Source organism: Oncorhynchus mykiss, chromosome 26 (genome assembly GCF_057628025.1).
Source record: "Oncorhynchus mykiss isolate SJ-2025 chromosome 26, ASM5762802v1, whole genome shotgun sequence".
NCBI lineage: Eukaryota > Metazoa > Chordata > Actinopteri > Salmoniformes > Salmonidae > Oncorhynchus > Oncorhynchus mykiss.
This window is the reverse complement of record NC_143047.1, coordinates 14,295,001-14,318,319: the sequence shown is the minus strand read 5'-3', so window position 1 is coordinate 14,318,319 and position 23,319 is coordinate 14,295,001. Positions and strand designations below refer to the sequence as shown.

At 43.4% G+C, this 23,319-nt stretch overlaps 1 protein-coding gene across 2 annotated transcripts in view; it reads right to left on the bottom strand.

Moving 5' to 3' along the window:
- LOC110506433 (amyloid-beta A4 precursor protein-binding family A member 2) overlaps positions 1-23,319 on the bottom strand; it is an 86,120-nt gene that overhangs the window by 46,728 nt on the left and 16,073 nt on the right. For both annotated transcript variants that reach the window (XM_021586036.3, XM_021586033.3), the window contains exon 2: positions 14,692-14,740. The gene's annotated coding sequence lies outside the window, so the exon portion shown is untranslated. The remainder of the gene's footprint in view (positions 1-14,691; positions 14,741-23,319) is intronic.

Genomic DNA, 23,319 nt, shown 5'->3' with positions numbered 1-23,319 from the left:
AATGTATCCATGCTTTTGTTACTTCTAGGTTAGACTACTGCAATGCTCTACTTTCCGGCTACCCGGATAAAGCACTAAATAAACTTCAGTTAGTGCTAAATACGGCTGGCTTCCTGTCAAGGCAAGGGCTGATTTCAAGGTTTTACTGCTAACCTACAAAGCATTACATGGGCTTGCTCCTACCTATCTCTCTGAATTGGTCCTGCCGTACATACCTACACGTACGCTACGGTCACAAGACGCAGGCCTCCTAATTGTCCCTAGAATTTCTAAGCAAACAGCTGGAGGCCGGGCTTTCTCCTATAGAGCTCCATTTTTATGGAATGGTCTGCCTACCCATGTGAGAGACGCAAACTCGGTCTCAACCTTTAAGTCTTTACTGAAGACTCATCTCTTCAGTGGGTCATATGATTGAGTGTAGTCTGGCCCAGGAGTGTGAAGGTGAATGGAAAGGCTCTGGAGCAACGAACCGCCCTTGCTGTCTCTGCCTGGCCGGTTCCCCTCTTTCCACTGGGATTCTCTGCCTCTAACCCTATTACGGGGGCTGAGTCACTGGCTTACTGGTGCTCTTTCATACCGTCCCTAGGAGGGGTGCGTCACTTGAGTGGGTTGAGTTACTGATGTGATCTTCCTGTCTGGGTTGGCGCCCCCCCTTCGGTTGTGCCATGGCGGAGATCTTTGTGGGCTATACTCGGCCTTGTCTCAGGATGGTAAGTTGGTGGTTGAAGATATCCCTCTAGTGGTGTGGGGGCTGTGCTTTGGCAAAGTGGGTGGGGTTATATCCTTCCTGTTTGGCCCTGTCCGGGGGTATCATCAGATGGGGCCACAGTGTCTCCTGACCCCTCCTGTCTCAGCCTCCAGTATTTATGCTGCAGTAGTTTATGTGTCGGGGGGCTAGGGTCAGTTTGTTATATCTGGAGTACTTCTCCTGTCCGAATTTAAGTATGCTCTCTCTAATTCTCTCTCTCAGAGGACCTGAGCCCTAGGACCATGCCTCAGGACTACCTGGCATGATGACTCCTTGCTGTCCCCAGTCCACCTGGCCGTGCTGCTGCTCCAGTTTCAACTGTTCTGCCTGTGATTATTATTATTTGACCATGCTGGTCATTTATGAACATTTGAACATCTTGGCCATGTTCTGTTATAATCTCCACCCGGCACAGCCAGAAGAGGACTGGCCACCCCTCATAGCCTGGTTCCTCTCTAGGTTTCTTCCTAGGTTTTGGCCTTTCTAGGGAGTTTTTCCTAGCCACCGTGCTTCTACACCTGCATTGCTTGCTGTTTGGGGTTTTAGGCTGGGTTTCTGTACAGCACTTTGAGATATCAGCTGATGTATGAAGGGCTATATAAATACATTTGATTTGATACTAAGTCTACACCTGTTGTATTTGGAGCATATGACAAATAACATTTGATTTGATTTGTTACAGAGGGGTTAGCAGCAGAATAATGAGAAGAGGACCAACAGTCTGGATCTTAACTCTTAATTTCAGACTTGAAGTTTGAGGACTCATTAAAAGTTAAAGACTGAATAATTGGTTTTGCCTTGAAGTTAATTCTAAGGGGAAGCGCCACTTAGACCTGACGTTGATGATGCTGGTGTTGGGGGGAAGAAAATCAATGCAGTTACATATCTGGATATCATTTTGGACGATATATTGTATCGTATCGTTTTAACAATATTGCAATATTATTTTTAGCGCTAGTTTGCTGTACCTGCACCTGAACTTCAGTATTTTTATTTCTTAGCTTGTTCCCATCTTCTTTTTAAATAGCGAGGCAATTTGTTTTCAGCACTTGTACATTTCAAAAGTCGTTTTTTCATGGCTCTCTCTTGTCCCTCTGCAGCAGACATATGGTGAGCAATATGTTTGGAACATCGAATCGCAAGATAAATCACTGTATCGTGAGAATCGCAATACATATCGTATCGGCACCTAATTATTGTGATAATATTGTATCGTGAGGTCCCTGGCAAATCCCAGTCCTATGAAACAGGACACCTGCACCACCCGCTACTGATACAGCTCTAATACAACATACAGTTTGAGCCAGATGTCACGGACGTCCTCCTCTTCATCTGAAGAGGAGAGGCGAGAAGGATCGGAGGACCAAAATGCGGCGTGGTATGTGTTCATGATGAAATTTAATAAAGAAAACACTGAACACTGAAACACTATACAAAACAATAAACAAACAACGACCGTGAAGCTAAATGAGACCTGTGCTGACACAAGCAACTAACATAGACAATCACCCACAAACAAACAGTGCAACCCAGGCTACCTAAGTATGATTCTCAATCAGAGACAACTAATGACACCTGCCTCTGATTGAGAACCATACTAGGCCGAAACATAGAAATCCCAAAATCATAGAAAAACAAAGATAGACTGCCCACCCCAACTCACACCCTGACCATACTAAATAATGACAAAAACAACAGAAATAAAGGTCAGAACGTGACACCAGAAGAAAGCGTTTCTTACCGTGTACCACCTTGTTGACATTTGCTCGGGAGTGAGAACCAAATTAGTATGCCTATTGCAATATGGCATACAATCATAACCTCATAGCCCAAATGGTTATGTACATTAACCTGTGACATCAACATGTTTTGCCGTGTGATCGTCTCACTGGTTGCGATCATATTGATACTGTGGGGAGTCGTAGGCTATACTTTATGTACAAACAGGTGGCATTACAATTATCGTTATCATTCTAATCATAATCCCCTGGTGATCAGTGCCATGTCACACATTTCCTCCACCACGGCATGGTCCATGCTTTAGCCTATGAGAGGCAAGGATGGTCATAAATCATACTAGGGAAGCCAATGGAATAGACCTTGGAGAGCACTGAAGGATGTACTGAGAGGAGGAGGAGGTGTGAGACAGAGAGGAGAGAGACAGCAGCACTCATCTGGAGAATTCCTAGTTCAACACAAATAACCAAAACAGCAGTTAACACTTGAGTTGTTGCCAATTAGAGAACGCTATTCAAAAACATTGCATTACACAGGTTTGAAACACCATTAGCTAGGGGATTTATAGTACAGGTGTAGGATCTTAATTTGATCACTCTGTTGCAGGAAAAATGTCCTGCAAGTGTTCTGAAGTTTGTAATTTCCACTTAGACATTTTAGACTTGATTTTCCCTTACAAAGAAAGGTATCAACCCCTACAAACATGTCCATTAATTCAAATCCACATAATAATTCACATTTCCTGTTGCTGCAGGATTATTTTTCTGCTGTATCAAACGCTGTAGCGTTTTGTTGTGCGATTTGTGTCGATTGGAATGAATGTTCATGAATAGTAACACATGTTTGACCTCATGCAATATGGAGGGCCTTGTCACAGTAGTTTCTCCTCTATACAGAGGTTTGTTTGGAACGAGCAAAGCATTCATATGCAGAAGAGAGACAGAATGGGAGAGACAGAATGGGAGAGGCAGAATTGACAGGGATGAGGAAAATCATGTTAATAAGAGTCATTGAAAGTAGTGATGTTCATTGTATTCGATGACACCTCAATACTCAGTAATATGAGGAGGGGGAGGACAGTAACAGTTGCCTTATCAAACCCACAGCCACAGTAGTAATGACTGGGCCCAGTACTGCAGTTTGGTAGCAGCCATCCACACATGAAATATCTCCTGACTTCAGTCACTGACAGCCTCCACATGGAAAGCCAGGGATCAATTATTCATCAGCCTTCACATCATACACACACACACACACACACACACACACACGCGCTGCATGCATGCATGCACGCACACACACATTCAGATAAGCATACCTACACACATCTTATCATGTCTCACATACACACACACACACACAGTGCTCATGAACCCTGACATCTTACGCGAAACACCGTCTGTGCATTTGATGAGTGAAATGGCCCTTCCAGTTCTCACCGCTGGACATTAGAGGCTGAGGCTTAACCATTCATCACCCAGGAGAATGGCCCATTATCAACAAGAACAAAAGAAAAATGGAGGAAGGGATTCCATTATCAGCCCAGCCCATGGTTGTCTGGTTCTTCTTGTGTATCAGTTGGAGTGCATGTCTTTATGTGGCTTTGTATTCTTAGTGAATGTGTGTGTATTCACGCGTGTGTATGAGTGTGTGTTTCTGTTTCTGGGTGTGGCCCTGTTAGCTGAAGATATCGATCCTGATCGATAAGAGGGACACGTGTAGCACTAGCGTGTGCGGCTGTTGCATCACTACTGACAAAGTGGCAGGTTCTGGAGGACCTGTCATATGCCAACCCCCCCCCCCCAGCATCCTTCACGCTTTAGTGGGCCCAGGGGACACAGCGTGACACAGAGAGAGGCAGGCTGGGAGATTGAAATCTACTTCCCCATCTCTAGAGGAGTGTCGTCGCCGCTTTCTCTCTCTCTCCCTCTCTCTGAGTGCATGGCAACAGCCAGCAACAACAAAAGAACACAGTCAGCAACCAATTCTAACACAGAGGAGGAGAAGAAACAGAATGTAATGAGCATCCTTTAATGTTTCTTCACTGTAGATACATCACCCAATAACAAACACAAAGCTATGGAAATGAGTTCAGGGAATCTTTTTAAATTGCAGGGCCTGAAGTAAACAAGGGGAGACAATAAGCAACGCGAAAAATGCTGCTTGACAGCACCGGCAGTCCCAGTACGAATAATGCATGATTCAAGGCTATTTTGAGAAAGGGGTGGTGGTTTAGCAAGCCCTGTGTTCTTCTGGGACCTCTCCAATCTCCATCACTCCCTGCAAGCTGTACTAGAAGGAACAGAATGCCTTACTTGAATGGGAAGTCATTCAACAGTACCCAGATTCCTGAATCAAAGGTGTGCTAACGCATGTCCAGGACAACCTGGACATTCTGGACGTGCTTGGTTTTGTTCTGATGTACATGGCAGACTCTGGATGCCTGGTCTAGAGACACTACATGCTCTCCTCCAGATTGCTAGCAGCAGGAGTCTCTAATGGCTGATCCCAGAGCTGTCAGTGTGCATGAGCATCTGTAGCCAATAGCCAGTGTTTACTACATTGCAATAACTACAACCTACAAACACAGAGAAGGACCAATGAAGAAGAGATGAAGATGGCAGGATGGCATGGACCATCAGGAATGAAGACAAGACTGCACAGGACAGGGTGAAAGGAGTAAGTCAAACACTGACTATTCAATAGCTTCCAAACTGAAGACACGGAGACAGATAGCAGACAAGAGACAGATATATCTACAGGATCTCCGCCCATCCCCTTTAGGCACACGTCTCAGTATCTGGCTTGTCCCAGTGCTGCTGCTGCTGCTACCAGTTTGGAGGGGTTTCTGGATGAAAGGTTTCACTTGTTTCTGAGATGAAGCCTGTGTTTCACTCTGCCACCATTGGCTTTAAAATGCATCGTCTTCTCCGAGAGTCACAGCATCTCAAATTGGCTGAGTCATACATCTTGGGATGAAACACAGAATAGATTAAGGAAGAACAAAACGATGCGAGGGAAAGCGAGGCGCGGTGACGAATGAGGAGCGACAGAGGAGATGGTGGCATATTAACATTGCCCAACCATCTCAAGGCATAACATCACATCAAAGCGTGCATTTGGGTCCCCTGGCGCTAAAGATTGTTGTAACGTGACGAACTACAGAGTCCCTGGCGGGAACAAGTGACGTCATCACCCCTCTGGCCAGACATACTGTAGCTCTGCTTCTGATCCACTGATGATGCTGGAGGTCTGGATGGATGGATTACTGGGCTCTGATTGCAATCCACTTATATCAAAAAGCTCTGCAGCGCCATTCAGTCTGCCTCTATAAACCCAGCTCCCCTTCTGGGCATGTATGTCGTGCCATCACCACATCTGGTAAAAAGACCTCATGGGTCATAACAATAGAGGACCTTGACATTACAAACATTGTAAAAAGGGAGAGAGCACCTTTGCTTGGGTGTTTGTTAAATACCTGCTTAGAAACAGGTAGAAATGATAATGAATAACTGCATTTTTAAATCGGAGATCTATTTGGGATTCACAACTAAAGGGGCTACAGCTGAAAGGTTGTATTGGTAGATAAACCCTCTATTCAGTTGAGCAAACTTAGACACACTTTAATGTCCACACTAGCAACTGCCCCTGAGCACCACTACTCCTATTAGTGTTTGCAAACTGCGGTCAGGCTATGGAACAGGAAATGCCTCTGCCTCAACAGAAAAACAGACGTGATTTGCATGGTCTGAAATATTAAATTATCCTTCTGTTTGTTTACGCTTCTCCCAGAGGATCTAATTCATTTAGATACAACATTTGTGTCCTCAGCGAGACTAAATTGCCTAAATGACTAAAAGCAAGAGGATATGCAAGACAGCACACACACATATACACTCAGACACACACACACTAACACACACTATTGCACACGCAGAAACAACACACACACCAATGGATGAATACTCACACAACAGCCAGCTCAAGACATACACATCATGTTATACAAAGTTAAAATAGTTAGCAAGGAAACATTTTCATTTAAAAACTGACTATGAAGAGGGGTGTAGGCTATTCAAGAAGTCTAGTTCTCCTCAGAGTAGTCCCAAATAAATATTCCTTAGGAAAATGGGAGGAATTGATTCCATATTCAACAGCATACATGATGACAGGCCAGGGCACTTTCTTTCCACACTTCACAGTCAATACGATTCCTTGGCATCGAATGCACAGAGGATTAGAAACGTATCATTATAGTGAGTAGCATATCATCAGTTTACACTTGGGTCTCAAGGCTTTCAAAGATTAAACTAGCTAGATGTTGATGTCAGCCATCTCCTCCGCTATTCAAGCTTTTAATCATGATATGTAAAGCACTGTTTCAACAGATGATAAGACTCCACCAAACACACGAGTGACTCTGCCGCCAAATGCAGTCAGACCAAAATGTGTCTCATATGGAAGCATGGGCCCCATAACATGCATGCAATTCCCATACACTATCAGTGACGTGCAGATGGATGGGGACTATTTGAGAGGAGATTATAGGCCTACAGGATAAGAAACAGAGAGTGGACAGGCAGGCAGAGTCTTGGGACCCATCATAGTGCTATCTGGCTCAGAAACACAGCCTTCTGGTGGGCCAGCTCACAGCCAGCCATTCTGCTTCCATGGGTACAGCAAGCAACCCACAACAGCTCCTCTCCTTTTCAGCCAATAATAATCCTCTTTAGTGCTCAATCAATCATGGGCTTTTTGGCTGAGAGCGAGCGGAAATATGGAAGATGGAAATAGGGAGACAGATTTTCACCACCCGGATCATATTGTTCATGTAAATAGGAGAAGTTGTCCTGATTATGTTCTTTATGGTCACATGTCACAAATATCTGGATACGCAGTAAATCAAGGAGAGATTAAAGTAACAAGTTAACTCATGTACAGTCAATTTATCTTCACCCTCAACAGAGTGATATGCTCCCTGGATTTTGTATTGATAACTGGAGTTGATTGGGACTGACTACTTTTAACTACATTATGGGGGCTTTCACACCAAATTGGTTTGGTTTGGTTTTTCCGAAGTTCCCCCTGAGTTTATCCCCTTAGTTTGGTTTGTTTGGACTGGTGTGAACACTACCCGCACTCGGGTCCGGACTAAACAACGCAAGGTGGTTCGCTCAAAAAGAGTGGTCTCGGTCTCATTCAATTTGTACCGTGGTGCGATTCGCTGTAGGTGAGAACGCTGTCAGGACCAAACACAGGAAAATAACCTGAGTCGCATATTATTTTTATTGTTTGTTTGACTGTGAGCATTTGTTGAAACCTCATATATCTGAAACATTCTGTGAGTAGCAGCACATTTATGAGCACATCCGATGCAGATTAGAGGAGACGGGGGCTATACCGGGGATTTAGCCTACTGAATATATACGCCTTTCCACGTAGCAGTTAGAGCTGCTTTTGCGATGTTGTTCGAAGATCAAAGATAAAATAATATGAATATTGGGACATGCAAAATGTAATATTAAGATTGGGACACACAAGTGATTCTTCATGATAATTAATCATACATGGATTTAACTTTGGCATTTTTGTCCAATACATTTTTGCAATCTTTTATTTCAGGTCATGAAACATGGGACCAACACTTTACATGCTGCATTTATATTTTTGTTCAGTGTATTTTGTATTAATTGCTGGACATAAAATACTGTAAAAAAATATATATAAAAAAAACAGCAAATCAGCTTCAGGTGATTTAGAATTTGGACATCTGTTCCAAAGTATTCCCATGCATAACAGAGAGATATATGTGACCATTTACAAATTTAAGCAAAGTTTGAAATGATTATATTTTAGTCAAATATTATATCTGTTTGGTCTTATTGTGGTTCATTTGCAGTCCACAAATGATTTGTAATCATGTTCCGGCCGCCTGACCATCTGCTCAAGAAAAAAATGAAAAAAAACTTTGAAAAAAGAACTCTGTTGCCAGAAGTACCTTTTACACTTTTTAGACTGGGACCAAATGTTTTCTCCTAGCAGAGTTACATTTTCTTCAATTAGAGTTCAATTTCCTGTGCATGCATCTGATCCGCCTAATGTGGTAATACACACGAGGCCATGGTCTGCAGGGTAGGGAAGGTTACTTTCTAAATGGAATCTGTTTCAGTTACCTTTCCAAAATTATAATCAGGAACCTACAGTGCCTTGCGAAAGTATTCGGCCCCCTTGAACTTTGCGACCTTTTGCCACATTTCAGGCTTCAAACATAAACATATAAAACTGTATTTTTTTGTGAAGAATCAACAACAAGTGGGACACAATCATGAAGTGGAACGACATTTATTGGATATTTCAAACTTTTTTAACAAATCAAAAACTGAAAAATTGGGCGTGCAAAATTATTCAGCCCCTTTACTTTCAGTGCAGCAAACTCTCTCCAGAAGTTCAGTGAGGATCTCTGAATGATCCAATGTTGACCTAAATGACTAATGATGATAAATACAATCCACCTGTTTGTAATCAAGTCTCCGTATAAATGCACCTGCACTGCACTGTGATAGTCTCAGAGGTCCGTTAAAAGCGCAGAGAGCATCATAAAGAACAAGGAACACACCAGGCAGGTCCGAGATACTGTTGTGAAGAAGTTTAAAGCCGGATTTGGATACACAGCTGGCCATAAATGGATTTGACTTTATGGGTTGGTTATGTAGGCTTCTAACCCACTTCTTTTTACTACAGATAATAATACGATCAGGTTAAAAACCAAAGCCTGACAGATTTCCAGTCATTCCAAATAGTGTAATACCCCTTGACATACCCCTTGACATAGCTGTGGGAAAATGTTTGGGTGGAGCGATTTTTTTTAGCTGACAGGGGTATGGGGGGGGGACTAGTAAATATACAGGACTAGTAAAGAAAAAAATACAATAATTGTATTAACATTGTTATTGAATTCAGATTTTTCATTGCTCATTGCTTCGAGTTGAAAAATAAACGCTGCTCTCATGGAATGGCATGCCTTGAGCACTACCAAAAAGTGCTATTTGCATGTGAAAGATTAATGACATATGCAGCATACCACCCTGCACACCACCGCTGGCTTGCTTCTGAAGCTAAACAGGGTTGGTCCTGGTCAGTCCCTGGATGGGAGACCAAATGCTGCTGGAAGTGGTGTTGGAGGGCCAGTAGGAGGCACTCTTTCCTCTGGTCTAAAAAATATCCCAATGCTCCAGGGCAGTGATTGGGGACACTGCCCTGTGTAGGGTGCTGTCTTTTGGATGGGATGTTAAAACAGGTGTCCTGACTCTCTGAGGTCATTAAAGATCCCATGGCACTTATCGTAAGAGTAGGGGTGTTAACCCCAGTGTCCTGGCTAAATTCCCAATCTGGCCCTTAAACCATCACGGGCACCTAATAATCCCCAGTTTACAATTGACTCATTCATCTCCCTCCTCTCCCCTGTAACTATTCCCCAGGTCGTTGCTGTAAATGAGAATGTGTTCTCAGTCAACTTACCGGGTAAAAAAAAATAACAGATACCATTTTTTCTATAGGCCTATTATCATTATTTTGTTGTTGTTGGTGATATCTCGATAATTTACAGCTGTTTAATGGGAGAATCCACAGTTGAAACAATAACCAAGGACCACCCTGACTCTGTTTTGGTAAAAAGCTGAGGGATGGGCCTGTAAATACTCTCAAACTAATAGACAGAGCTAAGGATGCAAGGCCTGACCATCCATGATATCAAAAGTATCATTTTAACCATGTTTTGATACTACCGTCTTTCTATAGTCTAGATACTGGAGATTACATCCAACAACTACAACAAAGACAACAAAGACAACAACAACGGCAAAGACAACAACGACGACAATGACAACGACAACGCAGTATAATCCCAATCAGAAACCGTCCTGATCAAAAGAATAACATAAAAACAGTGTTGGTTTACATTTACAAACATTGGATTAAAACAAGCTTATATTTTGGGTTCTCATGGGGTGTGACAGTTGAACTAATGAGGCATTTATAAGTTATATTCTTTAAGAATCAATGAGTACACAGTATTTCATTAATTTATACGTCTAAAAATGGATGTAGCAACTACGCATTGCCCCTTTAAGTCTGTCAAAAGTGTGCGAGTTTGAGCATATGCATGTTAGGCCTATGGATATTTTGTTTTGAATCAGCACAAATTAGATTGAGCAATAAAAGCACCAGTTGTGGTCTCCTTACATTAAACTATGGGGCCCAATACCATGGAGGAGTTTAGAAGGTAGGAACACGCTCAAACTTGTATTCTATAGGCTGGGATCCACACTATGTATGTAGCTGTTGCAAGTGTGCATTAGTCACTGGCTGTCCACTGGTCGTAAAACAATGATTGATAGGCAGCTTAAATGTCTTAATTTCAACCATTATTGGGATAAAATACACATACAGTTCCTTCAGAAAGTATTCAGACCCTTTGACTTTTTCCACATTTTTTTTACGTTACAGCCTTATTCTAAAATGTATTACTTTTTTTTAAAATTCTCAGCAATCTACCTACAATACTCCATAATGACAAAGAAAACAGGTTTTTATAAATACCTTATTTACATAAGTATTCAGACCCTTTGCTATGAGACTCAAAATTGAGCTCAGGTGCATCCTGTTTCCATTGATCATCCTTGAGATGTTTCTACAACTTGGAGTTCATTTTACATGATTTAGAAAGGCACACACCTGTCTATATACGGTTCCACAGTTGACAGAGCAAGCCATGAGTTTGAAGGGATTATCCGTAAAACTCAAGAGACAGGATTGTGTCGAGGCACAGATCTGGGGGAGGATACCAAAACATTTCTGCAGCATCCCCAAGAACACATTGGCCTGTGAACCACCAAGACTCTTCCTAGAGCTGGCCAAACTGAGCAATCGGGGGTGAAGGGTCTTGGTCAGGGAGGTGACCAAGAACCTGATGGTCACTCTGACAGAGCTCTAGAGTTCCAGAACCTTCCAGAAGGACAACCATCTCTGCAGCACTCCACCAATCAGGCCTTTATGGTAGAGTGACCAGAAGGAAGCCACTCCTCAGTAAAAATGCACATGACAGCCCGCTTGGAGTTTGCCAAAATGAACTTTAAGACTCTCAGACCATGAGAAACAAGATTCTCTGGTCTGATGAAACCAAGATTGAACTCTTTTGCATGAATGCCAAGCGTCCCTATGGTGAAGCATGGTGCAGACAGCATCATGTTGTGGGGATGTTTTTTAGCGGCAGGGACTGGGAGACTAGTCAGGATCGAGGCAAAGACAAACAGAGCAAAATACAGAGATATCCTTGATGAAAACCTGCTCCAGAGCACTCAGGACCTCAGACTCGTGCGAAAGGTTCACTTTCCAACAGAACCACAACCCTAAGCACACAGCCAAGACAACGCAGGAGTAGCTTCAGGACGAGTCTCTGAATGTCCTTGAGTGGCTCGCCAGAGCCCGGATTTGAACCCAATCAAACATCTCTGGAGAAACCTGAAAATAGCTGTCCAGCAACGCTCCCCATCCAACCTGAGAGAGCATGATCAGCAGAGAATAAATGGAGAAACTCCCAAAATACAGGTGTGCCAAGCTTGTAGCATCATACCCAAGAAGACTCAAGGCTGTAATCGCTGCCAAAGGTGCTTTTACAAAGGGTCTGAATAATTATGTAAATGTGATATTTTGTGTGTAGATTGCTGAGGGGGAAAAAACAATTTAATACATTTTAGAATTAGGCTGGAACCTAACACAATGTGGAAGAAGTCAAGGGGTCTGAATACTTTCCGAAGGCACTGAATACATTTGTGCACAGCCATCCACAACCACAATCTGTAAGGTGTAAATAGCTAAATGAGAGAGCAGCAGTGTGATTCACATCAATGCGCTATGTAGATATCAATAACAAGTGATATCCGTATCGCCCTCTAGGCTACAGCACTGCTGTCATCCTTACCTCCAAGCGTTTATTCAAGTTATATAATCTTTGGATACCGACAGCAGTCGCACCATTGGAAGACATAGCTTGGACTGTAGTCTAAAAAAGCCTATTCCTTCCCTTCTCCCACGATCCATCAAACACATTTGGTATGTCATCATAGTGGTCTCTGACTTGTGGTCAGATTCGCTCAGGCGGAACAAACTTTAAATCCTTTTTTCAATGCTGATTTGACAGCGTTGCGAAAACAGCAAGGTATCAAAGATTCTTTTTGCAAACACCTTGTATGAATTTGTAAATAATCATCATTTTTCAAAATTATCTATAATCTGATTACAATATTTTTGCTGGTAAAGTAATGGATTAGGTTGTGTTTGTGTGTGTGCATGTAATGGATTACATTACATGTAATCCATTACTACCCAACCCGATGTTATGTCATCACTAATGGCAAGACTAGTGATGTTGTGAGGCATGAAGCAGAGCCAAACTGGCTAACCGTCGTTCTGTCAAGGGCATGTTAATCGAAAGCTAAGTGATACTGAAACAGATGTGAACATTTTATTCCATCCCTGGCACAATATTGTGCCAGCTCAAACACTCCTTGGCCAATCTGCAAGCAGGACCACAATCATAGTTTGTTCTGTTTTTCACCTCTGTGGGTATGAGTGCAGTATGTTTGAATAATGTATATGACATGTGTTACAAAAGGGAAAATATAATATCTAGCAGCATTTCTATAACATATTTTACAATGCAAATGTATCCATTTACAATTTTATGAAATGACAATAACATGCAGGATTTCAATGACAATAACATATTTCCTCCTCCCGGAGGTGTCTCACCTACTATTGTCACTTCTCTGCTCTGACAGTAACAGAGTACACATCATCAACATGGTGCTTCTTCTTCCTATACCATATGGAACTACTCTTGAAATGAATTGTCACATCATGAGAAGAAGAACGGCAGCTGACTTCGCCTGAAGACTCAAACGGAATTTTTCCACTGCTCTATGTTCGCTACATACTTCAGGCCTGAGTCTGCATCGTTGAAGTCGTATGTGGTGACGTCACAATGAGGGGTGTCGTACTCTCTAACCAATCAGAGTATCAAAGACAACGACACATTTTCAAAACGCCGCTTTACCCATGTGTGTTCTGGCTCTGGCCCAACCCACTGGTTTCTGGGACCAATCAGAATGGTCAGAACGTGTTTGCGTTCTTGAAAACGCCGGGGAGGTACTCCGATCCAGACTCATTGCGGAGAAGAAAATAACGTCCGTTGGCGTGGCGTAGTGTTTGGCCGGAGCAAGGAGGTTGGGTAGCCAGGCAGATATAGAGTACTGTATAGTTGACATGATCTCTGTCTACCTCATTGCTTGAGCAATTCAGTTATTGCACATTCTGCTTAATGATACAAAAGCCTTATGCTGCTATGGTCCTACTGACACCATGAGATACTAATATGATGATTGGATGTTTGAGCGTCTGAATGCCAAGCTAAAGGTCTAGCAGCTGTAATACCACAGTCACCCACGACTCCCACTGTGAAGTGACCTGCAAGGCTACCGACTGGCAGCTTGGTCCTCTCCTCCAAAAAAATGTAGCTGTTGCTCAGTCTATCTCAAAGGATGGCTGTGTATAAATATTCCAGCTGAAGATGAATAGGTGATGAGGAGAGGGTTGCTTTAAAGAGGTTCACAGCGTTTTGGGTTGCTCAACTATTATTTTTCTTCTTTCTCCTCGGCCCTGCAACGTCTTCAAAGACTTCTCCCACGATACCTCCCTCCTCCTCCTTGATCATTGTGCATCCTCATCTACCCCTCCCTCACACAGTGCTTCCGTGTCAATCTCACACTTCTGTACAGAGAGCCCAGGTGGTCCCAGAGGATGCCCTGTGCCCTACAGGTCACTCTCACAACAGCAACACATCACATGGTAAACAGCTGGATCATAGGACAGCGATGAGCATTCAAACAGAAAAGACTACAGCACAGAGGAACCTTGAGTTGAGATGTGCATAGCTCCGATTAACTAGCTTAATCTGAACATTCAATGACAGAGGACATGACTAACAGCCTTTTTAAAAGCACATCGTCATTGAAATGTGCACCTGATCCCACCTTTCCATCTAATAAAGCCACCTAGTTTAAACAACAGCAACACATCTATAACAACCATGAGAATGAAACCCATTAATGCTGGAAAGTCATAACCCCAAAATAGGCATAAATACTCACCAATAGCTGTAGGTTGGTGGCTGATGTGGTCTATTTCCCAGGTGCACTCCTGAAACAAAAAGAGTACAAGGCTGAGTATGGTGAAGGGGCAACTTGTTCAGCTTAGACAGTAAAGCCTTGATCTATCACCCCCCTCCTTCCTCAGTCCCTTGGTTATAAAGTAGTCTGGCTTTTGGGCCAAAACAACATCATTACTGTGCCACTCACAGCAAGATTTCCTAATTGGTTTTTAAGCAACACCGCACAAATAAAGATGAGAAGCTCAAAAGGCCCAATCTTTAAACAGGAGAGTTAGAGCAGTGAGCACATGTTGACATCACATGCTCTTGGGGTACTTCCTGTCACAGCTGATCAGATCCTCATGCCAATGCACTCAACAAAGAGCACTTTGAGCTTATCTCTGGCTTGGAGGGGAGCATCCTGAAATGAACTGGTATGTCATTAGATTAGCAACAAACCCAAGCACTAACACATTTAAGAGAGGAGAAAAAAAAGTTGTCACTCAGTTTAGTGTGATGTGATTACTGAGTACGGGCTCACAAAGATTCTGATTCATTAAGTAGCTCTATGTTGTTGGCGCCATAATGGGGAGAGGGAGCAGAGATGGAGGGAGGGAGAGAGGCAGAAAGGGAGGGAGAGAAGGAAAGAGGGGGGGTTGCCAATTGAGACAGGCAGCACAGGAAGAGGATGCTGCTGCTTGACTGTACTCTCTCTCTCTCTCTCTCACACACACATAATGCTCTCTCTTTTAGGAACACACCTCCCACTGGCCAGATGTGTTCTGCATGATAAGCCTTGTGCCGACACATCCTTCCTCCCCTCAAGGCTTCAGGTGGCACTGGAAGTGATTTGCACATTGTATTGTTACCAAGACTCATTTGGATACGCCAACCTCGCTAAAGAGATTCCTTACACTAATCAGGGCTAACACCACAGCACAGAGACGGTAATGTTATCTTACCACATCTTCCTATCCAGAGATAGCTTCTGTTCGTGCTCAGGCTGGAGTGCTGATTAAAGCTGGGCTGCTTCTTTGATGTCCTAAAACAGCCTGTCTCCCTTTACCAACATCAGCTGATACTGAAGGGGAGAGATGCTTCAAAGTAAAACAACACCAGGGCAAACAAGACTGATCCCCTGGGCCCTCAGTGTGAAGTGACAGAATTGTTTTCTGGGGTGTTTGCCTCCATCTCGGATACAGAAGGATAAGGGCATAGGCTTACTGCATTCTAACAAGTCGCATTCTACTTTTCCTTCCAGGAGAGGTTGCCATCGGCAGCTAAGCTCAGTCTGGGTGGAAACAGGGCAGATTCTCCCACAAATCTAGACAAATGGCTGGAGTCACAAGCTGTGCCCGATAGGCTACTGCAGCAGAGTCCAGCCAGTGTAAACCTCAGCCCCACATCCTCTCTGTGAAGGAAAGCTTCCACATCCACATTCCACTCCACAATTAGAGCCGAGAGAGGATCCATCCAGCTTCAGAGGGACAGTTAGTTTGTCAGGGGAGCTGTCAGGGGGAGAGGAGAGATGAGGAGAGGAGGGAAGAGAAGGGATGAGGAGAGGAGAGAAGAGAAGGGATGGGGAGAGCCTGCTGACAGCATGGAGACCTGAGTGTCACTCAACGAGCATGTGGGAGATGCCATGACTATAGAGTGCTGATGTTCACTGTCAGCCATCACGGGTCCTCAGGGGCCATGTGGGCCCACTCCTGCTATTAGCCTATGTCAAAACCCCTGGTGCAGTCTGACAGGTGTGCTGGTTAGGAATAGGAATAGTCTAAGTGTTGTTCTGTGCCCCCCTGCCCCCATGGCTGTGCCCAATGGCATTCTTCAGACATTTTAATTATCAACCATCATTTGGTTTAAGACGGGGTATAAATAAATAATTGTTGTGTGGCACACAGAAAAATCGAATCAAGAAAAATCTAACACATTAGCGCAGCATATCTAAATGCTTAGGAGAACTGATAGAGCCAGAAGAAGCATTGCCAGGTGATAAATATATGAGCAAGTAGCACACAGCTGAACTATCTACCAAACAATGCCCACGTTCCATCTGACGATTAAACTGTTTGAACCAATAGTAAGCAGCGCTGTGTGACTCATCCTCCCAGGGGAAGACACAGAAACCAACCAACTGTGTTTGTTACGGAGAACACAGTGCCAGTTATGAGGCAGAGCAGAATGTATTATCACCTCCTCTTCAGGTATTTGAAGTTTATCTGGGACATTTTCTCTGGTTTGCTCAACTTCTCAAGGCACAAAACAATCAGCACGTTTTCTCTGGCGACTGGAATGTGTCCTGCGCTCTCACACACATACAACACAAACACGCGCAAGCATGCAGACACACACACACACACACTCTCCTTTTCTCAGACAGATAAAGTGTCAGCAACACCACTGTCTCTCCCGCTCAGCCACGCAGTCACATTGTGCTCTGGCTGCAGTATCATCTCATGCCCTTGGGCTCCGTTTGGTCCCTGAGGCCCCAATCACACTGCAGTACACTGCAGCTGCTACTTCTCTGCATAGGACCATTTTGATCAGTCACAGGAGACACCAACAAATGACACTTGTTCTGTTGATGGGAGGAAAGTTACCAACACCTGCAACAACTCACAATCAATCTGCATACATTATCTAGAAATAACCAATTACAGTACATTACTGCAATATGAAAAAACAAAGTACTATGCCAAACATACAGTATCAGTAGGCCTGTCAAATGGTTACATCTGACATGTGGTGAGAACATGCAGCCTAATATAGTAGCTAGCTACATATGAAGGATATTCATTGTATCACTCTTCTGTTGATGAAAATGTCCTGCACAGCAGGATTATGCAACCTTGCAGTGTACGGTTTTAAAAGGCTTCTACAGTTTCTAATTTCCACTGAAAAAGGTCAGACTTGATTTGCCCTATGTAAAATACGCCTACAAAAAAATATCTACATTTGTATTTGTCTCATGCTTCGTAAACAACAGTTGTGGACTAACAGTAAAATGCTTACTTACAGGCCATTTCCAACCATGCAGAGAGAACGAAAAATAGAGACATAATTTAAAAGTAAAACACATAAAAGTATAATAGACACACAATGAGTAATAATGAGTAACAATAACTTAGCTGTATACAAAACATTAAAAACGTGTCTTTCCATGACATAGGCTGACCAGATGAATCCAGGTGAAAGCTATGATCCCTTATGATCACTTATTAAATCCACTTCAATCAATGTATAGATGAAGGGGAGGGAGACTAGGTTAAAGAAGGATTTTTAAGCTTTAAGACAATTGAGACGTGTTGTGTATGTGTGCCATTCAGAGGGTGAATGGGCAAGACTAAAGATGGAAGTGTCAAGAACAGGTTTGTGTCAAGAACTGCAATGCTGCTGGGACATCCAGCCAACTTGACACAACTTTGGGAAGCATTGGAGTCAAATATTGGAGTATGTGATGAGTCAAAAACAAGTTAGTGCAAAAAGGGTCAATGCAGATAGTTAAATAGATAACCAAATAGCTACCCGGACTAACTATTTAGCCGTCTTATGGCTTGGGGGGGTAGAAGCTGTTCAGGGTCCTGTTAGTTCCAGACTTTGTGCATCGGTACCACTTGCCGTGCGGTAGCAGAGAGAACAGTCTATGACATGGGTGGCTGGAGTCTTTAACAATTTTTTGTAGCTTTTATCTGACACACTGGGAGCTCGGCCCCAGTGATGTACTGGGTCGTACACACTACCCTCTATAGCACCTTGCGGTCGGATGCCAAGCAGTTGCCACACCATGCAGTGATGCAGCCAGTCAAGATGTTCCCAATGGTGCAGCTGTAGAACTTTGAGGATCTGAGAGCCCATGAGACATCTTTTGAACCTCCTGAGGAGGAAGAGGCATTGTTGTGCCCTCTTCACAACTGTCTTGGTGTGTTTGGACCATGATAGTTAGTTGGTGATGTGGACACCAAGGAACTTGAAGCTCTCAACCTGCTCCACTACAGCCCCGTCGATGAGAATTGGGGCGTGCTCAGCCCTCCGTTTCCTGTAGTCCACGATGAGTTCCTTTGTCTTACTGACGTTGAGGGAGATGTTGTTGTCCTGGCAGTGTCTCTTACCTCCTCCTTATAGGCTGTCTCATTGTCGTTAGTAATCAGGTCTACCACCATCATCGGCAAACTTAATGATGGTGTTAGAGTCATACGCAGCCAAGCAGTCATGGGTGAACAAGAAGTACAGGAAGGGCCTTTAGCAAGCACCCCTGAGAGGCCCCCGTGTTGAGGGTCAGCATGGCAGACGTGTTGTTGCCTGCCCTCACCACCTGTGGGCGTGCCATCAGGAAGTCCAGGATCCAGTTGCAGAGGGAGGTGTTCAATCCCAGTGTCCTTAGCTTAGTGAGGAGCTTGGAGGGCATTATGGTGTTGAACGCTGAGCTGTGGTCAATGAACAGCATTCTCACGTAGGTGTTCCTTTTGTCCAGGTGGGAAAGGGTCGTGTGGAGTGCAATAGAGATTGCGTCATTTGTGGATCTGTTGGGGTGGTATGCAATTGGAATGGGTCCAGGGTGTCTGGGATGATGGTGTTGATGTGAGCCATGACCAGGCTTTCACAGCATTTTATGGCTACAGATGTGAGTAGTACAGGGCGATGGTCATTTAGACAGGTTACCTTAGCGTTTTACAGACAGAGTCAGGGAGATGTTGAAAATGTCAGTGAAGAAACTTGCCAGCTGGTAAATGCACGCTCTGAGTACGTGTCCTGGTAATCCACCAAGCCCTGCGGCCTTGTGAATGTTAACCTGTTTAACTAGGGCTGGGCGATATATCAAATTAATTGGATTAATTCTAAATTATGTTTTTGCGTGATATTCCAAAATGACTGTATCGCAAGAATCTAGGTTTTGTTATTTTCCGTTTTTATGAGTGTTTATGTCCGCGTGTTCGTCTTGTATTTTTGGTCTCGTCTCTTTCGATCCTTCTGTGCTGTGTGCGCCTCCCCATTTACACCAGATGTCTGTATATAATTACGAGCTGCACCTCTCCGCCCTAACAATGGGAGTTGTTGTCCCAAAGGCGGGAAGGCAGGCGACAAGACTCGGTCAAAAATAAACCCATAGACACGCATTTGGCTTTATTTTTGGACAGATTTTAGCGGGAGTGAAACTTCTCACTTCGCCTCTTCTTTTATCGTTTACACACACTTCAAGCCCCTCCTCTTGCCTCTCACACCAACAAAATTGAGAGATCTCGTCTTCCTCTCTGACAAGAGGTTTTAACTCGCTACTTTCATTTGCAGAATCGGTCACGTGGACACCAAAACACATTGAGACATTATTTTACTGTACTAGAGGAGAAGATAACTTTTCGAACGATACCCTTTTTGTCTCAACTACCAAATTGCAAGCAGATCAGACACTACTAAAAACATTGAGCATACCCTTTCCAGAATCAGTTCGTCGCGCGGGGCATTAGGGTACCACTAGCAGCATTTTAGCCAAAGACTTATACTAGCTGTCTAGTCTGTTTTATAAATTTGCAATAAGCATAAAACACAATTATATAAAGGAATTGGCAACTCATTATCATTCTGAGAAATAAGGTAGGCCACTTGATTTCAACATCTGAACAAAGTGGACAGGCTCTCATGCTTTTCAAACAATTGGAGACAGACAGAACAAAAGTTCATAACAATTCAACTGTTTAAACTTGTTAGCTAGCAAATAGATCGAAGTTGGCTAAAGTTGATGTTGAAACAAATATTAGCTGGCTAATCACTAACGAGAGATTGTTGATTAGACCTGTGTTAATTCTCTATAGCCTAGTGCCTGCTACAAGAAGTTAGTCATGATTAGTTCATGTGCATTATGCATGGTTCTAGTTACATTTGTAACCAAAAAGGGAATGTTCATAGACAGACCTGAAAGCCAGATCATTGATTATTGCAAAAAAAAAAGCAGGTTCAACTATTTTGATCAAATAATGCAATTATTTCCATATGGTTGTGGAAGGCTTATAAATAGATATAACTTCACAAGCCCTGAATTCATTAGACTATTGCTGACTTTTTGAAATGCAGTGAATATATTTTTTATATTTTTTATAACCCCTTTTTCTCCCCAATTTCGTGGTATCCAATTGTTTTAGTAGCTACTATCTTGTCTTATCGCTACAACTCCCGTACGGGCTCGGGAGAGACGAAGGTTGAAAGTCATGCGTCCTCCGATACACAACCCAACCGCATTGCTTCTTAACACAGCGCCCTCCAACCCGGAAGCCAGCCGCACCAATGTGTCGGAGGAAACACAGTGCATCTGGCAACCTTGGTTAGCGCGCATTTGCGCCCGGCCCGCCACAAGAGTCGCTGGTGCGCGATGAGACAAGGATTTCCCTACCGGCCAAACGCTCCCTAACCTGGACGACGCTAGGCCAATTGTGCGTCGCCCCACGGACCTCCCGGACGCAGCCGGTTATGACAGAGCCTGGGCGCAAACCCAGAATCTCTGGTGGCGCAGCAGTACAGCGCCCTTAACCACTGCACCACCGAAATGCAGTGAATATTAACTCTAAATTGTACAACAACGCTTCTAGAGATAATATATATATATTTTTTTATATCATTAGTCGCCCATAATTTTGAGAGAAAAAAAAAATAAAAAACGATAAGATTTTTAGACCATATTGCCCAGCCTTATGTTTAACCTGTTTAAACATTTCCTGTTGCTGCCAGACTATTTTCCTGCTGTAGCAAACTGGCTCAAATTAAAATCATACATCTGTACATGGTTGAACATATCATATTCTGTCCTTAGGAAGTGATGACTGTAGTATGAGTCAGTGTAGTAGCTTCTCAGTGTCTGCTAACAGTGTAGAGTATTTGCCCTTCTTATCCGTTTTGAGAAAGGTGACAGACAGGTTGTGTGTTGAGCTTCTCCCAGTGTTCTGCAGACAATGTTAAGACCCTAGAATAGGCTGCGGTGTGGGTGACACCTCTAGGAGATCAAACATTGAGGAGCACACTACTGTCTGTCAATAACTCCTCTTAGCTGCATCATATGCCAGGAGCTGACGTCCATTCAGTTACATAACATCCTCCATGCTCGTTGATCTCTGCCGTAACACTTGGTCCACTCCCTTAGATTCCTCAGACAAATCACAGGAATATATGCAATCAGCCATAATTAATTACACACGCAGGGCTTCAATTGCTCTGCATGCACAGAAATATTCTCCATTCTAAATGGGTGAATAAGTGAAAGTCAACTATCCTCTACATAAGGCCTGACTCAGCACATGGACATCTCTGCAGTCCTGAGGAACACATGCGCGCGCACACACACACACCCCCCAACAGGTGAAGTCCAGAAGGAAATCTATTCCCATCGATCTCCTCTACCCTCTCCTTTTCAGCAGACAATTCATTTTAAAGGCTTGCTAAGCTTTTCCAAGGCCACTTTACACCCCATCAACCTTTTACAAGGTTTCCCACCTCTGTGATGCCATGCCCTTGCATCCCAAAGCAATCATTGGACTCTCCTCTATATTGCAGACACATATCGGCAGCAATCAGCGGGAAAGGTAATTAAAGGGCTTTGAGGCAAGAACTGTGATAAACACATGGTTATTAAAATATAAAATAGTACGCATTGACCTCCAGAGGTATTTGCCTTAGCCTGGAGTCTACGGTATATACAGTTGAAGTTGGAAGTTTACATACACTTTAGCCAAATACATTTAAACTCAGTTTCACAATTCCTGACATTTAATCCTATTAAATATTACATGTCTTAGGTCAGTTAGGATCACCACTTTAATTTAACAATGTGAAATGTCAGAATAATAGTAGAGACAATGATTTATTTCAGCTATTATTTATTTCATCACATTCCCAGTGGGTCAGAAGTTTACATACACTCAATTAGTATTTGGTAGCATTGCCTTTAAATTATTTAACTTGGGTCAAATGTTTCGAGTAGCCTTCCACAAGCTTCCCACAATAAGTTGGGTGAATTTTGGCCCATTCCTCCTGACAGAGCTGGTGTTTCTGAGTCAGGTTTGTAGACCTCCATGCTCGCACACACTTTTTCAGTTCTGCCCACACATTTTCTATAGGAATGAGGTCAGGGATTTGTGATGGCCACTCCGATACCAGAACTTTGGAAGTATGCTTGGGGTCATTGTCCATTTGGAAGACCCATTTGCAAACAAGCTTTAACTTCCTGACTGATGTCTTGTGATGTTGCTTCAATATATCCACATAATTTCCCTACCTCATGATGCCATCTATTTTGTGAAGTGGACCAGTCCCTCCTGCAGCAAAGCACACCCACAACACGATGCTGCCACCCCCGTGCTTCACGGTTGGGATGGTGTTTGTAACGGCTTCTAGGAGTAGTGGGTGGAGGAGTCAGGCGCAGAGAGCAGGGTAGTTCGAAACATAGATCTTTATTTCCAAGAACAGAGTGACGGTCACGCCACACACAAGGGCGCATAAAGACCCAGTCCAACAAACAGGACGAAACTGTTCGGAGAAACGGAATCCACAAATAATCCACACATCATGAACAGAAAAACAAGCCCGCACGAAAGCCGGCGGGCCTACCAGGTTTAAATAGCCCACAATCAAAACCTAAACACAA